The following is a 16,123-nucleotide window of genomic DNA, read 5'->3' as shown; positions in this document are numbered from 1 at the left end:
GAACCATAAACTTTTATCTATTAAATAAATAAATATAAACAAAAATTACAAATGAAAAATGAAAACAATAAATTTTAATCATACCAGCAGATGTGATGTCTTTGTTCTATAAATTTCTTCTACAAGAACACAACTCTTAATTCTCTTCTTGTTGCATATTTTTTCTTTATTATGTTGTCCTATCTAGGAGAGTTTTGATGTATTCCTATTAGGAATTCTACTTCCTGCAAGAGTCCTACTCTAACAGAATTTTAATATATATTTTATTTGACTTCCATGTAAAAGTAAAAAATGTTGAGAAGTGTGGAACCATCATTTTAAATTTTTATTATTATTTTTATAAGTTATTTGGGTGGGGGGAGCCAGAATAATGGAGGGAGAGGACCATAATGGCACCAGCTTATATATATATATATATATATATATATATAAATTTGGGGAAGCCATGGTTAAACTACCCTTGCCTGTGAGCTAAGTTAATAGAGCTAAACTTTGGAGGGGTGTGCGATTACAACCTGCAAATGAAGAGATGAATTCCTAAAAATGGAGAGATGAATTGCTAAAAATGGTTCTTTAAGTTTATTGACTCCAATTTATATAATGTGGGACTTAAAAAATTATTTGCTGCGTAAATGAAAATAACACACCTTAAAATTAGTGGCATTAAATTTCGGATAAATTTTGACAACCGTCCCTGAACTTATCTAGTATAATATTATAGTCTTTCAACTTAAAAATGTAACATAAAACCCCTTCAACTTTTAAATTTTACACAGTAAAATCCCTCTAACCTCTAATTGTCGGTTTTTCAATGAGACGCTGACCTGAATAGTTCTAGCGTGAAACTTAATCAATATTTCTCTTTTCTCTCTCAAGTTATATGTAAATTGAATCATTTTCCTCACTACAAACAGAATAAATTTTCAGGTGCAGAGAGAATAATTTTACAATTTGAATAAGAGAGGAGAGAGAAATGTTGACTAAGAGCCATGAGGGAGCTGTTCACATCAGTTTTCAACTGAAAAATCAGTAATTGAAAGTTAGAGAGATTTTGCTATGCAAAATTTGAAAGTTTAGGGGATTTTATGTAACGTTTTAAAGTTTAAGGACTGTAGTGTTACAACCATATAAGTTCAGGGATAGTTATTAAAATTTACTCTTAAATTTCTAATTGCTATTGAAACATATACTTATTATGATAATTCTTAAAAATGTTGTGACTCAAAATCCTAGTGGGATTTGAAGACCTTTTCCTAATTTAAGTCGTAGAAATATTCCTCAATAAGACAGATGACTATTTTCTATATAGAGTAGTATTAGTAGTATGCCCTAGAGCATATCATTTAGTATGTATCTTGTGCATATTTTTATTAATAAAAGGCATTTCCACTTTTCCGTTTACATAATATATTTATGTGTAATAGAAAAGGTCCATTGATATTTTGTTAGAAATATTATTCTTAAGTTGTTAAGAATATGAGTGACAATATTTCTAGCACGAAGTATCATAAATAGGTTCACAATCGATGATACTTCATAATAAGGACATGACTTATCCAGAAAGATTGTATTCATGTTTGTTCCCAAGTTATTTATATGAGATATAAATAAGATGGAATTGTGAGTCTCATGCCATATAACAAACATGATAGGCACTTATAAATTATAAGTAGGCCGAACCAGTGACACTTATGACAAGCACATGGAGTTTACTCTTGTCAATGTTTTGTCATAAATCATATCAGTGCATATAATCTTTAGACCTGAGATAGCACAGTTATCTTGTATATAGGTAGTTTGAGTTTGATACTGCTTTCATACTTGTACTGTGTATGGGTATATGGGCATGTGTTGGCTCCTACTAGTTTTATATGGAGGTAGGTGTTGATCAAGATGGAATCTGTTCCTCTAAGTAAATAGAGATAAAATCCTATGTTCATTTAATTGTTCTTGATGTTTCAAGTTCCTGGCCAGGACAAATAGATTTATTCAGAAAAGAGTTTCTGATGAGAAAATCTTTTTAATCAAGAACTGGAATTAAAAGAGAACATAATATTCATAGCAAATGGAGTTTGACATAAACCATGACTCGGCTTGAGTTGGGATTTTTATGTAGAGATTCTAGTGCATGGTAACATATGATTATAGGTTCATTTAAGGTAAACCTTATTACTAATTGGGTGGCCATGGCATGCTATGCTAGGTGTTAACCATGGTCTATGAGGTTCATAAAATGATTTAGAGAAATCATTTATGGTAAGAAAGAGTTATGATGATATTAAGAGTTGATATCATGTCTCATTGCCAATTAGTGATGAGCCTAGTAAGTCACACACATACAAAAGTTATCACCTAATTAAATATGATTTAATTAATTAATTAAAGAGTTTAATTGATTAATTAAATAGGTTTGGTTTGCAATTAGTTTGCAAAGTCCCTAGCATGACTTGAAACCAAATCTAGATTATTGGATGTATAATATAAGTTAAATTTATATTTAAAGTGTTTAAATATGAATTTAATTAATGAGAAATTAATTAATAGAGATTAATTAATTAATTTATATTTGATATAAATTAATTAGAAGAAGAAAAATAATTATTTTGGGTTGAAGAACTCAAAATTAAGACACAGGGGCATTTTGGTCATTTTGCAGTGTGACACGTGGCACCATGAGATGGTGACATATGGCATAACACATAAGCTTGCCAAATGTTTTTTAATCATGTAAGATGATTAAAATCAAGATTACATATAGGTTTGACACTTGGCACAATGTGATTGGGTCACTTAAACCTAGAGCTAATCAAAGGGTGACATGTGGCAAGGGTTTAATGTGTTAACCTAGCTATTTAAGTGTTGTTATGAGAAAATAAAATACAACCAGCAGCCACACTCCTTGGTCACGCCATTTTGCAGCCCTCCCTCTATTCTTCTTCATCTATCATCAATTCAAAGAGATTAGCCATCAATCTCTTGAATTAAGAACACTAGAAATTCTTTCTAGTGTCCTGTTTACATCTCTAATCTCTTAAAAGGCAGAAAATGAATTTCTAATTAATAGAAAAGGCTTTAGAAGCTGTTCAAGGGCTGCCATAGGTGTTCTTGGTGTGGACAAGCTAGAGGGACAACATCTGGTGTCCTGAAGACGAATCTCAAGGGCGCAGACACGCTGCAGTGCATCAAGAGGTTAGTGTAATCGTTCTTGATTTAATCTAGGGTTCTAAAATTAATCTGATTAATTTTAAAATCTTAAATGACAAATACAGATCCAAAAACATATTAAAAGAGTTTTAATATGTTGTTTATCATTGAAATCAAATAGATAAAAATAAATCTTGCATGATGCATGTGACCCTAGGTGAAAATTTTTGAATTCAATAGTATAAACTTGTGTTTTTCACGCTTCCATTCCTTCAATTGGTATCAGAGCCACTATATTTGCCATTTAGATTGTTTATTATATGATTTAATTGTGTGATTTGATCATGAGATGATTGATCCATTGCTGGTTGGATTAAGAGGTGTGGCGGCATGCTTGATGAACTCCAACATGGTGCGCATGGCTTTGGAAGATCATGGTGCGCATGGTTGTTATTAAATTCTGCAATTGTTGCATGATGAAAGGTTCATCATATGACTAATTAAAATGTTTAATTAGGATTTTTAATCACACAATTAAATTATGATTCAAATCAAAAATTTTAAAAATTGTTTGAATGTGATTCAAATCTGAATTTTAAAAGTTGTTTGAATGTGATTCAAATCTGAATTTTTAAAGTTGTCTGAATCATATTTAAATCTGATTTTTTAAAATTGATTGAATAAAATTCAGATCTGATTTTTTAAAAAATGTTTGAATGTGATTCAAATCTGATTTTTTTAAAAATGTTTGAATGTGATTCAAATCTGAATTTTTGAAGTTGTTTGAATGTGATTCAAATCTGAATTTTTAAATTTGTTTGAATGAGATTCAAATCTGAATTTTTAAATTTATTTGAATCATATTCAAATCTGGATTTTTAAGTTGAATATGAGATATTCAATTTAATTTAACTATGTATGTTTTATTTAATTGTTAAATAGTGATATGCATGATGGATGATCATGGACTATAAAAGACCAATGTGATTGGATTTATTTCTTTTATGTTTCTTTGGGATTGTAAATTAATTAATTTATTTTAATTTATTTTGGGCATGTATTATTAAGTTTGTAATAATTTTTGGGTTGTAATTTCATTTATTTAAGTTCTTGTAAATTCACCTTGGTATGCCAAGGATTACTATGTAATATTGGATTGCAAGAAGTTCAAGGAGGTTAAGAGCATTGGTGGGACCAGTGGGAGGAATTCAAGATCAAGTGTTGATTATGTACTCCTTCAGCAACTCTTGTAAAATAAATGAATGAAATGCACCTAGGAATGCCCTGATTCAATTCTTGGTAGCTCAGAATTGAATCCCTTAGAAAGTCCATGATCATACCATATTTACTGCTTATCCATGAATGCATGAGATGTATGGGAATGTATGCAATTATATGATATATGCATGCTAAATGGATAATGTGCAAAGTGAGACCTTAATAGTAATTAGAATGACCATAAAATCTTCCAAACAAATGATTAAGTTGGATATGCTATAATTAAATTAATTATAACATAGGCCCTCCATTGGGGCAATTATTTTAAGAAATTTTAAATAGTTGCATGAGATGCAATTAATTTAAGAGATTTTCTTAAGAATAATTGTTAAGCATGAGATGTTGTAAATATGTAAATGGTTTGGTGGCCAATATTGGATGTACCTGAGGACATTAAAATTATTTACATAATTACCGCTCAATGGGATCAACTTAACTAATGCAAGATAAGTCAATAATGGATGTACCTGAGATTTTGAGCATTAGGGGCTAGGTAAAGGATTGAACCTCACATGAGATGTGATGGGCAAGGAGTTGCTCACTTATAGTTTATTGTAATTCCAATAATGGATGTACCTGAGGATGATCAATAGAATTATAAGAATTCAATCACCCACTAGAAATCCATCCAACTAGGATTTTCGTTTCCTACTTTGGAAGTGTAGGATTCGCTAAGTTAGTGGGAGGACCAATTTGATTAAAAGACCATAATCATTTTGGTTAATTACATGATACATTTACTAATTAATCTGGTTATTTTCTGCTGTTAATTTTCTGATAAAAATGAGCACAAAACAACCTCCACCATCCAATATCCTTGCAAGCATACTTGATCACAATAGGTTGACAGGACCAAATCTGTCTGATTGGCTAAGAAATTTGAAGCTTGTCCTGAACCTTGAACATATAGGATATGTTCTAGATTCAAATGTTCATGGTCCCTTACCTCCAGAGGCCACACAAGAGGAACATGATACTTTGGACAAGTGGAAGGAGCATGATATGAGAGCTAAGTGTTACATGCTTGCTTCCATGAGTAATGAGTTACAGAAGCAACATGAGAACATGCAGAGTGCGAGTGAGATCCTCCTTCACCTATAAGAGTTGTATGGTGAGCAAAGCAGGAATGCTAGGTATGAGATATCTAGACAGCTATTCCGTATGAGGATGTCTGAGGGACAGAATGTTGGGGATCATGTCCACAAGATGATTCGGCTGATTGAGCAGTTGGAACATCTTGACTTCAACATGGATTTCCAACTACAGACGGATTTGATCCTTCAGACCCTTCCTGAGTCTTTTGGGAATTTTGTGACAAATTTCCATATGACTAAACAGGAATGCACCTTAGCTGGTTTACTCAACATGCTGATTATTGCCCAAAAGAATATGCCAGGCAATAAAGGGAAAGAGGTAGCTTTGGTTGCATCTTCTTCTGCTGGAAAGTCCAACAAGAAGAAGGGCAATAAGAAAAAGAAATCTCAGATTCTTGGTCCTTCTAAGAAAATAGCTAAATAGAAAAGGAAGACCAAAGCTGACAAAGGCAAAGGAAAGTGTTTCCATTGCCAACAGGAAAGTGTTTCCATTGAAAACAGGAAAGCGTTTCCATTGCCAGTAAGAAAATGTTTCCACTGGCCAGAGTATAGCAATCTAAATGAATGCAATGCCATGGTGAAAACCAGCTCAAGTTCAAAATATATTTGGCACTTAAGGTTATATCATGTTGTAGAAGATAGGATTACAAAATTGGAGAAAATGGGGATTCTATCCTCATTAGGCTCTGAGCCTACTCCAACTTGTGAATCTTGCCTTCAGGGTAAAATGACTAGATCACCCTTTGTTGGACAAGGGCTAAGAGCTAAAAATATTTTGGAGCTAATACATAGTGATGTATGTGGTCCATTTAAAGAAACGGCTAGAGGGGGTTTTCATTATTTTATTACCTTTACTGATGATAAATCAAGGTTTGGGTATTTGTATTTGATGAAATACAAACATGAATCTTTTGAAAAGTTCAAAGAATTTAAATCTGAAGTAGAAAATCAAACAGGAAAGAATATTAAAGCTCTTCGATCAGATCGTGGAGGTGAATATTTGAGTACTGAATTTGATGAATACTTGAGAGAGCATGGCATTGTTTCTCAGCTGACTCCTCCAGGAACGCCATAGCTGAATGGTGTATCTGAAAGGAGAAATCGTACCCTATTGGATATGGTACGTAGTATGATGAGCTATACTGATATGCCAATCTTCTTTTGGGGATTTGCATTAGAATTAGCTTTGTATATTCTGAATAGGATTCCATCAAAATCAGTTTCTTCCACACCTTATGAGATATGGCATGGAAGAAACCAAGTCTTAAGCATGTTAAGATTTGGGGTTGTCCAGCTTATATCAAAAAGCTGAACACTGATAAATTGGAGACCAGATCAGAAAAAGGTCGATTTGTTGGATATCCAAAAGATAGTTTTGGATATTATTTTTATTTGCCTACTTCACAAAAGGTTGTGATAAGTAGAGATGCCACATTTCTTGAACAACAGTTTGTTCAAGAAGGAGGCAAAGGAAGGCAAATAGAGTTAGAATTGGAGAATTCTGACCAACCAACAGATCAGATGGATATAAATCCATCTAGTCAACCAATACCCGTTGATGAAACATCTACAGCTGTTCCTCGTAGAACAACCAGGGTATCTCATCCACCAGTGAGATATGGTTTTCTTCATGAAGAAGAACAAGAGTTGTCTACTCATGAAGAAGTAGATCATGGAGATGATCCACTTACCTATGAAGAAGCTATATCAGATATAGACTCTTCAAAATGGATTGATGCTATGAAATCCGAGATTGATTCCATGTATAAGAATCAAGTTTGGGATCTTGTTGACCCACTTGAAGGTATTATACCTATAGGGAACAAATGGGTTTTCAAGAAGAAAATTGGTTCTGATGGAAAGGTAAAGGCCTATAAGGCAAGGCTAGTAGCGAAACGGTTTCGCCAAAGGCAAGGAATCGACTATGAGGAGACTTTCTCGCCTGTTGCCATGCTTAAATCAATTAGGATTTTATTAGCAATAGCTGCATACTATGATTATGAGATTTGGCAGATGGATGTCAAAACAGCTTTTTTCAATGGATACATTGAAGAAAACATTTTCATGGAACAACCTAGGGGATTTGAATCCCAAGATGGTTCCAAGGTATGCAAGCTAAAGCGATCCATTTATGGGTTGAAACAAGCTTCGAGGAGTTGCAACATCCGTTTTGATGAAGCCATTAAATCCTTTGGTTTTATAAAAAATGGGGATGAGCCATGTGTATATAAGAAGGTTAGTGACAGTGCTATCACTTTCCTTGTCTTATATGTGGATGACATATTGTTGATGGGTAATGACACAGGTATGTTGACGACTATAAAGGTATGGTTGTCAAATACATTCTCCATGAAAGACTTAGGGGAGGCAACCTATATTCTTGGGATTCGCATCTATAGAGATAGAGCAAAAAGAATAATTAATTTATCCCAAAGTCTATACTTGGAAAAGGTGTTAAAGAGGTTTAACATGCTTGATTCCAAGAGAGGATTGTTACCAGTGAGACATGGTATCCATCTTTCTAAAGAGATGTCTCCAAAGACACCTGAAGAAAGAGATAAGATGGCCAGGATTCCATATGCTTCGGCTATTGAAAGTTTAATGTATGCAATGTTGTGTACTAGGCCGGATATCGCATATGCTGTTAGTTTGACTAGCAAGTATCAATCCAATCCAGGTTTGGAACACTGGATAGCTGTCAAGAATATTCTTAAGTACTTGAGAAGAACTAAGGATTTATTCTTAATTTATGGAGGTGGAGACTTGCAATTGGATGGTTATACTGATTCTGATTTCCAATCAGATATCGATGATAGAAAGTCTACCTCTGGATATGTGTTCATTTGTAATGGAGGTGCAGTCAGTTGGAAGAGTTCCAAGCGAGCATGACCGCAGATTCCACTACGTAGGTCGAGTATATTCTTTGCATCGAATCTTGCAAAGGAAGTGTTTGGATAAAGAAGTTCGTGAAAGAACTTACAGTAGTTCCTTCCATTGAGTCGGTTCCACTACACCGTGACAATAATGGAGCGATCATACAAAGCTAAGGAACTAAGGTCTCACCAAAATCCAAACACATAGAAAGGCACTACCACATTATCAGAGAAATAGTTGGGCAAGGCGATATAGCCATGCAGAAAAATAACATCAGCTGAAAAACCCAGCTGATCCATTCACTAAGCTTTTGTCACAAGTTCAGTTAGACCAACATCTTGAGAAGATGGGTCTAAGGTATTGTAATGAATGGCTCTAGTGCTAGTGGGAGATTGTTAGTAGTATGCCCTAGAGCATATCATTTAGTATGTATCTTGTACATATTTTTATTAATAAAAGGCATTTCCACTTTTCTGTTTACATAATATATTTATGTGTAATAGAAAAGGTCCATTGATATTTTGTTAGAAATATTATTCTTAAGTTGTTAAGAATATGAGTGATAATATTTCTAGCACGAAGTATCATAAATAGGTTCACAATCGAGGATACTTCATAATAAGGACATGACTTATCCAGAAAGATTGTATTCATGTTTGTTCCCAAGTTATTTATATGAGATATAAATAAGATGGAATGGTGAGTCTCATGCCATATAACAAACATGATAGGCACTTATAAATGATAAGTAGGCCGAACCAGTGACACTTATGACAAGCACATGGAGTTTACTCTTGTCAATGTTTTGTCATAAATCATATCAGTGCATATAATCTTTAGACCTGAGATAGCACAGTTATCTTGTATATGGGCATGTGTTGGCTCCTACTAGTTATATATGGAGGTAGGTGTTGATCAAGATGGAATCTGTTCCTCTAAGTAAATAGAGATAAAATCCTATGTTCATTTAATTGTTCTTGATGTTTCAAGTTCTGGCCAGACAGATAGATTTATTCGTAAAAGAGTTTCTGATGAGAAAATCTTTTAATCAAGAACTGGAATTAAAAGAGAACATAATATTCATAGCAAATGGAGTTTGACATAAACCATGACTCCAGCTTGAGTTGGGATTTTGTAACAGAGAGATTCTAGTGCATGGTAACATATGATTATAGGTTCATTTAAGGTAAACCTTATTACTAATTGGGTGGCCATGGCATGCTATGCTAGGTGTTAACCATGGTCTATGAGGTTCATAAAATGATTTAGAGAAATCATTTATGGTAAGAAAGAGTTCTGATGATATTAAGAGTTGATATCATGTCTCATTGCCAATTAGTGATGAGCCTAGTAAGTCACACACATACACAAGTTATCACCTAATTAAATATGATTTAATTAATTAATTAAAGAGTTTAATTGATTAATTAAATAGGTTTGGTTTGCAATTAGTTTGCAAAGTCCCTAGCATGACTTGAAACCAAATCTAGATTATTGGATATATAATATAAGTTAAATTTATATTTAAAGTGTTTAAATATGAATTTAATTAATGAGAAATTAATTAATAGAGATTAATTAATTAATTTATATTTGATATAAATTAATTAGAAGAAGAAAAATAATTATTTTGGGTTGAAGAACTCAAAATTAAGACACAGGGGCATTTTGGTCATTTTGCAGTGTGACACGTGGCACCATGAGATGGTGACATATGGCATAACACATAAGCTTGCCAAATGTTTTTTAATCATGTAAGATGATTAAAATCAAGATTACATATAGGTTTGACACTTGGCACAATGTGATTGGGTCACTTAAACCTAGAGCTAATCAAAGGGTGACATGTGGCAAGGGTTTAATGTGTTAACCTAGCTATTTAAGTGTTGTTATGAGAAAATAAAATACAACCAGCAGCCACACTCCTTGGTCACGCCATTTTGCAGCCCTCCCTCTATTCTTCTTCATCTCTCATCAATTCAAAGAGATTAGCCATCAATCTCTTGAATTAAGAACACTAGAAATTGTTTCTAGTGTCCTGTTTACATCTCTAATCTCTTAAAAGGCAGAACTTGAATTTCTAATTAATAGAAAAGGCTTTAGAAGCTGTTCAAGGGCTGCCATAGGTGTTCTTGGTGTGGACAAGCTAGAGGGACAACATCTGGTGTCCTGAAGACGAATCTCAAAGGCGCAGACACGCTGCAGTGCATCAAGAGGTTAGTGTAATCGTTCTTGATTTAATCTAGGGTTCTAAAATTAATCTGATTAATTTTAAAATCTTAAATGGCAAATACAGATCCAAAAACATATTAAAAGAGTTTTAATATGTTGTTTATCATTGAAATCAAATAGATAAAAATAAATCTTGCATGATGCATGTGACCCTAGGTGAAAATTTTTGAATTCAATAGTATAAACTTGTGTTTTTCATACTTTCGTTCCTTCAATTAGAACTCTTATTATGGTGTTATTCCAAAATTGAGTGGGACTCTTAATCATATTAGGATTGAAGGGATTAACACTATCAATAGTAATATTGTATAGAAATTATTTGGCTTTAACCACTACTAAGGAGTGGCATTTGCCCATTGTTAAGAAAAAACTTTTGCCTATTGAGGAGAGTGACACTTGCCTATTATAGTCGTATGGAGAAAAAGAAGCTTTGACCTAAGATGGAGAAGGGTATAGTCTATCAGGAAAGGACTATTATCCATTATAGTTGAAGAAAATCTTTGTATTGTAGTATTTAAAGTAGTATATATATTGAATTATATCTAGAAATTACTGAGATAAACTAAGTAATATATTTATTATGAGCAATTTATAGTGAGATCTCTTGGATATAATTAGAAAGATGGGTAGTATAGCTTTGACCTTATAATTGATGATTATTTTAAAAGATGGTATGCCCATGGATATAGTCTTATATTGAGAGGATGAATTATGTAAATATTAGTGTTTTATTTGTTTGCTTTGTTTTTTTTTCAATTTTATGCTTCTGCAACGCACAACAATTGGTATCAGAGTTATGAGATAATTCAAATGAGTTTGGTTGAAGATGGAGCTATTACTACATGTAAAAAGTCGCATATGTAATAGTGGTGATGGTGAAGAGTTGAAATTAAGGTGGAGCTCTTAATGCAAAATTAAGATAGTTTATGACACAAAGATTTTTTGAAAAAAAAAAAAGTAAGTTATATCTAAGATGAAGATTGAAGATTTGAAGATTTAAAGGGTTCAAGATCAAGCATAAAGATTTGATGACATCTAAGAATTTTGATGTATGTAATGGTTGATGGATTTTATGTTAAGGTAGAAATTTTTAAATTTTTGACTCAAAATCCTAGTGTTTTGGAGACCATTTTCCTAATTTGAATAAGAGAAATATTTTTCTTAATAGGATGAAAGATTATTTCCTATATAGAGTAGACTCCTATTATAGTATTATTCCTAAATTGAGTGAGACAACTAATCAAATTAGGATTGAACGGATTAATACTATAAATAGGAATATTACGGAGAGCTTATTTGTCTTTATTCACTACTGAGGAGTGGCTTTCGCCCATTGTGAAGAAAAGGCTTTTACCTATCGATGATAGTGGCACTTGCCTATTGTAGTCCTATGAAGAGAGAGAGGCTCAAACTAAGGTGGAGAAGGGCGTAGTCTAAGAGGAAGGGGCTATTGCCCATTGTAGTTAAAGACACTCTTGTGGCATAATAGTTAAAGTAATAAATATATCGGATTATGTATAGAAAAGACTAAGAGATACTAACTAATGTATTTACTATGTAGTGGGATCTATTGAGTGTAATTGAGATGATGAGTAGTGTAGCTTTAAGCTTATAAATGATAATTATTTTATTGAGTAAAATATGGCATGCCTGTGGATGTAACCTTATATTGAAAGGGTAAACTACATAAATATTAGCGTTTTATTTGTTTGTTTTGTTTTTTTTGCAATTTTACGCTTCTACCATACACAACAAAATTGCTAAAAATGGGTTTTTAATTTTATTGACTCTAATTTATATAATACGAGACTTAAAAAATTATTTGCCGCTTAATGAAAATAGCGCACCTTAAAATTAACGGCATTAAATTTCTATTTGCTATTAAAACATAACTTATTATGATAATTCTTAAAAATGTCGTCACTGAAGAAATTAGTGTTAGTTATTGTAAATGTTGCTATAACTATTATACATTTGACTCATAATTTATAATGACATGTAATATTAATTCCATGAACAAAATGTCGCTAAAACTAAATTTTGTATTTGTGATGTAGAACTCATATTTTGTTTGCGCCATTGAAAAAATCAAATAAAATTAAAAAATTACAAAAAATTAAAAACTAAAATTAAAAAAAAGGAAAATTTAAAATGCAGTTTTATTAATTGAGTTGTTATTCTCAGTTTTTACTTTAATTTTAACTGCATTTCATATTTTGATTTTAGTTTTAATTTTAACTTTAATTTTCTACTTTACTAAATCTTGATTTTTAATTGAATTTTAAATTTTTATTTTGATTTTAATTCCACTTTCATTTTATCTTTAATTTAATTTAATTTTGGTTAAAAAAAAAAAGAAAGAAAGAAAAATGAAAAAAATTTTAATCTTAGCCTTAGGTTTTGATTTTAGCCTTTACATCTAGGATTTATAAAAGTAATGAAGACAAAATATATACCTTTTAATCCTAGCCTTTATTTTTTTAGGGTTTAATTTCAACCATTAGATTTATAGTTTGTTAAAGTAATAGCAAGACAAATTTATACACCATTAGATTTATAGTTTGTTAAAGTAATTGCAAGACAAATTTATACACGTTAATCTTTTTATTAACTTTTTTTTTTCAAGGTCATTTTTAAGCCATTAGATCAAAAAGCAATAAAAACAAAATAGTCTGATCTTGGCCATTGATTTTTTTGTCCGATCTTGGCCATTGATTTTTTTGCTTTAATTTTTGGCCATTAGTTTTAGGAAGTGTTTGGTAGAAAGTTAAAAAATTAAGGGTAAAATATTACCCTTGTAAGTTTTAACTTTTAAAGAGAGTAATTATTAACCTAATCCCCCCAAAATTAACATTTAACCCCTCAGGAGCTATAAATATTAATAAGATGAAAAGTTAACAAAATCTTTTTAAGTATCTAAATAACAATAATGAGGTTAAAAGTTATAAAGATAATAATTACCCCTTAGTAATCTCATATCAAATGCCCTATTCAGGTTTTAAGATGAAAATAAAAACAAAATTGTCCTATTAAATGCCAACCTTCCATTTTCTCTCTTTGAATTCACACCCTTAATTTTGGGGTTTTTATCACTATAAATATCCAATATTTTCTATTGTTCATAGGGAGGAATTTTAAGGGCAGTTGTAAAATATCATATAATAGAAGAAGCCTAGAAAAATCATTTTTGAAACCTCCTCCAAAACGCTGTCACTTTGGTCTAAAACTCATTTATTTTTCCTTCCTACACCATTTTCTCATGCACCTCTATGCTCACATAACCCTCAACTAATGGTGGATTTCACTCCCACCTTTGCTTCTACCCACACAGATCCACCTTTTTTGTTCTCCTCAAGGCCACACATAGAGATACCCACCATTTTCAGTTGATATTCTCTTTTCAACAAAGTGACAGACCCATTTCCTACACCTGTTTCCTTACCATTTGCTAGCTACCCTATACATCAACACACGAACCCATCCCTTTAAGCCCATCTTCTTCACTTGGTGCATCACTAAGACCTATATTCAAGTTAACCTAGCTTCCTATTGATTCCTCATGGTGCTTCTTTGTATGTTTTTGCTTGCAACTCTATCTCAAGCTCCTAACTATAGTAAATCGTACCATTCCTCTTCAACAACTAACGCACAGTAAGTTGTCATCTCTTTTTCCATCTCCATGAAAACCAATATACTCTTTAACGCCCTCACCATAGGTAGTCCGTACGTTCTATTATTTCGATGACTAATGTCTACTCGGATAGCTAGAATGTCTGAAACTATACTTAAATTATAGCAAGGAGATATAAATCAATAGAATAAATGATAAGAAAATATAAGAAAAATTAAGAGAAAATAAAAGAAATGAAATGTAACTGGGTTAAATGAGCCGGAGCCACATCGATGAGTGACCGTACTGGAAAGTAATGGCGAAGACAATTACCGATCCCAAACCCGCGAGGAACCCTAGAAAATAATTTTTGGGACTTAATTAAAGGTTTATTGAAGTATAAATGACATTAGAAATGTCATAATTTATTTATCGGTACAGACCAAAAATAACCCGATGAGCATAACGAATGGCATTTTGATTATTTCAACTCCAGAGTTAAATTTTGACCTAAATGTCAATTAAAATGAGAGAGATTAAAACACATAAAATAAATAAAATTTTAAAATTATGCTTAGAAATGGAAAAGAAAAGAAAAGAAAAGAAAAAGAAATAAATATTATTGCACCAGCATGATGTCATAATGAAATCATTAAAAAGCTTAACCAATAGGAAATCAACAAACACATAAAAGGGGATAAGGAAGACATAAAAGAGAGTCAAAATTAATTAAAAAACCAATTATCTTCTTCCTTTTCCCTTGCATGGCCGAACCATGCTCTTCAAAACCACCATTGATACTCTTTCTTCCAAGCTTCAAATCCCATCAATTTTCACAATAAAATTTCCTAGTCCCTTCATTAAAACTCAATTTTAAGCCTTGGAGAATCTACTAGTAGCAACAAGAAGTAGAAAATTTGAAGTTTGGGAAGCTTGAACTTGGCTGCAAAGAGGTTAGTGCTAAATCTTCTTACCTTTCTTCTTGAATCCTTGATTTGGACTTAGGTTGAGTTGAATTTTGCATGAGATAAAAAGGAAATGACAAGTTTATGAAGAAGTGAATTTTGGCAGCTTAAGGAACCTTAGGAGTTTGATAATTTTGACTTACCTAAGTTTGATTAGTGACGTTGATTAATGGAATTAAATGTAATTGAAATTAAATTTCATTAGTGTGTTGAGATTGAAATCTTGAATTAGGGTTTGACCATAAATTATAGCTTTTGTGAAATTGTTTGAAACTGGCATCTTGAGATTGGTTGTTGCTTAATTGAAGTGCCATGTATGTTAAATTGAAGTAAGAAAGTTGGAGGAACTTGAAAATTAGGAGTGCTCTCTTGTGCAGGTTGTGGGACTCATTGAGTCCAGCTTAAATTTTGACTTATAACTGAAATTGTGTGGCTCCAATTGGTTTAAGGCCAATTGGAGGTGAAACTAGACCCAAAACACTCCATTTTTTATGGAGAAACCATGCTCAAATTCTATCCATAGCTTGGCCTAATTACCATTCCAATCCGGCTGACCATACAATGAACCCAGAAAAATGACTAAATGAATAGTACATATTCATTTGGTCATAACTCCCTCTAGACAGATCTAAATGACCTAAATTATATAGCATTGGAAAGCTTAGACATAGGACTACAACTTTCATGAAGAACACAGAGCCCAGAAATTCCTTTAACTTAACCAAATTGCTGGCCCAATTTGGGTCACAAAACTGTCCAGAACTATATTGCCCAGAAATTTCTGAACATAGGCTACCCGACCAATTTTGGCAAAAAGGCCATAACTTGGTCTAAAAAAATCCAAATGCAATAAAACCAGTGGAAAAATTTTGACAAAACATTAATCTACAATATTGGTATTTTGACCAAAACCCAGAAATCAAGGG

The sequence above is a fragment of the Hevea brasiliensis genome, chromosome 4, assembly GCF_030052815.1.
Source record: "Hevea brasiliensis isolate MT/VB/25A 57/8 chromosome 4, ASM3005281v1, whole genome shotgun sequence".
Lineage (NCBI taxonomy): Eukaryota > Viridiplantae > Streptophyta > Magnoliopsida > Malpighiales > Euphorbiaceae > Hevea > Hevea brasiliensis.
Note: the sequence above shows the minus strand (reverse complement) of the source record.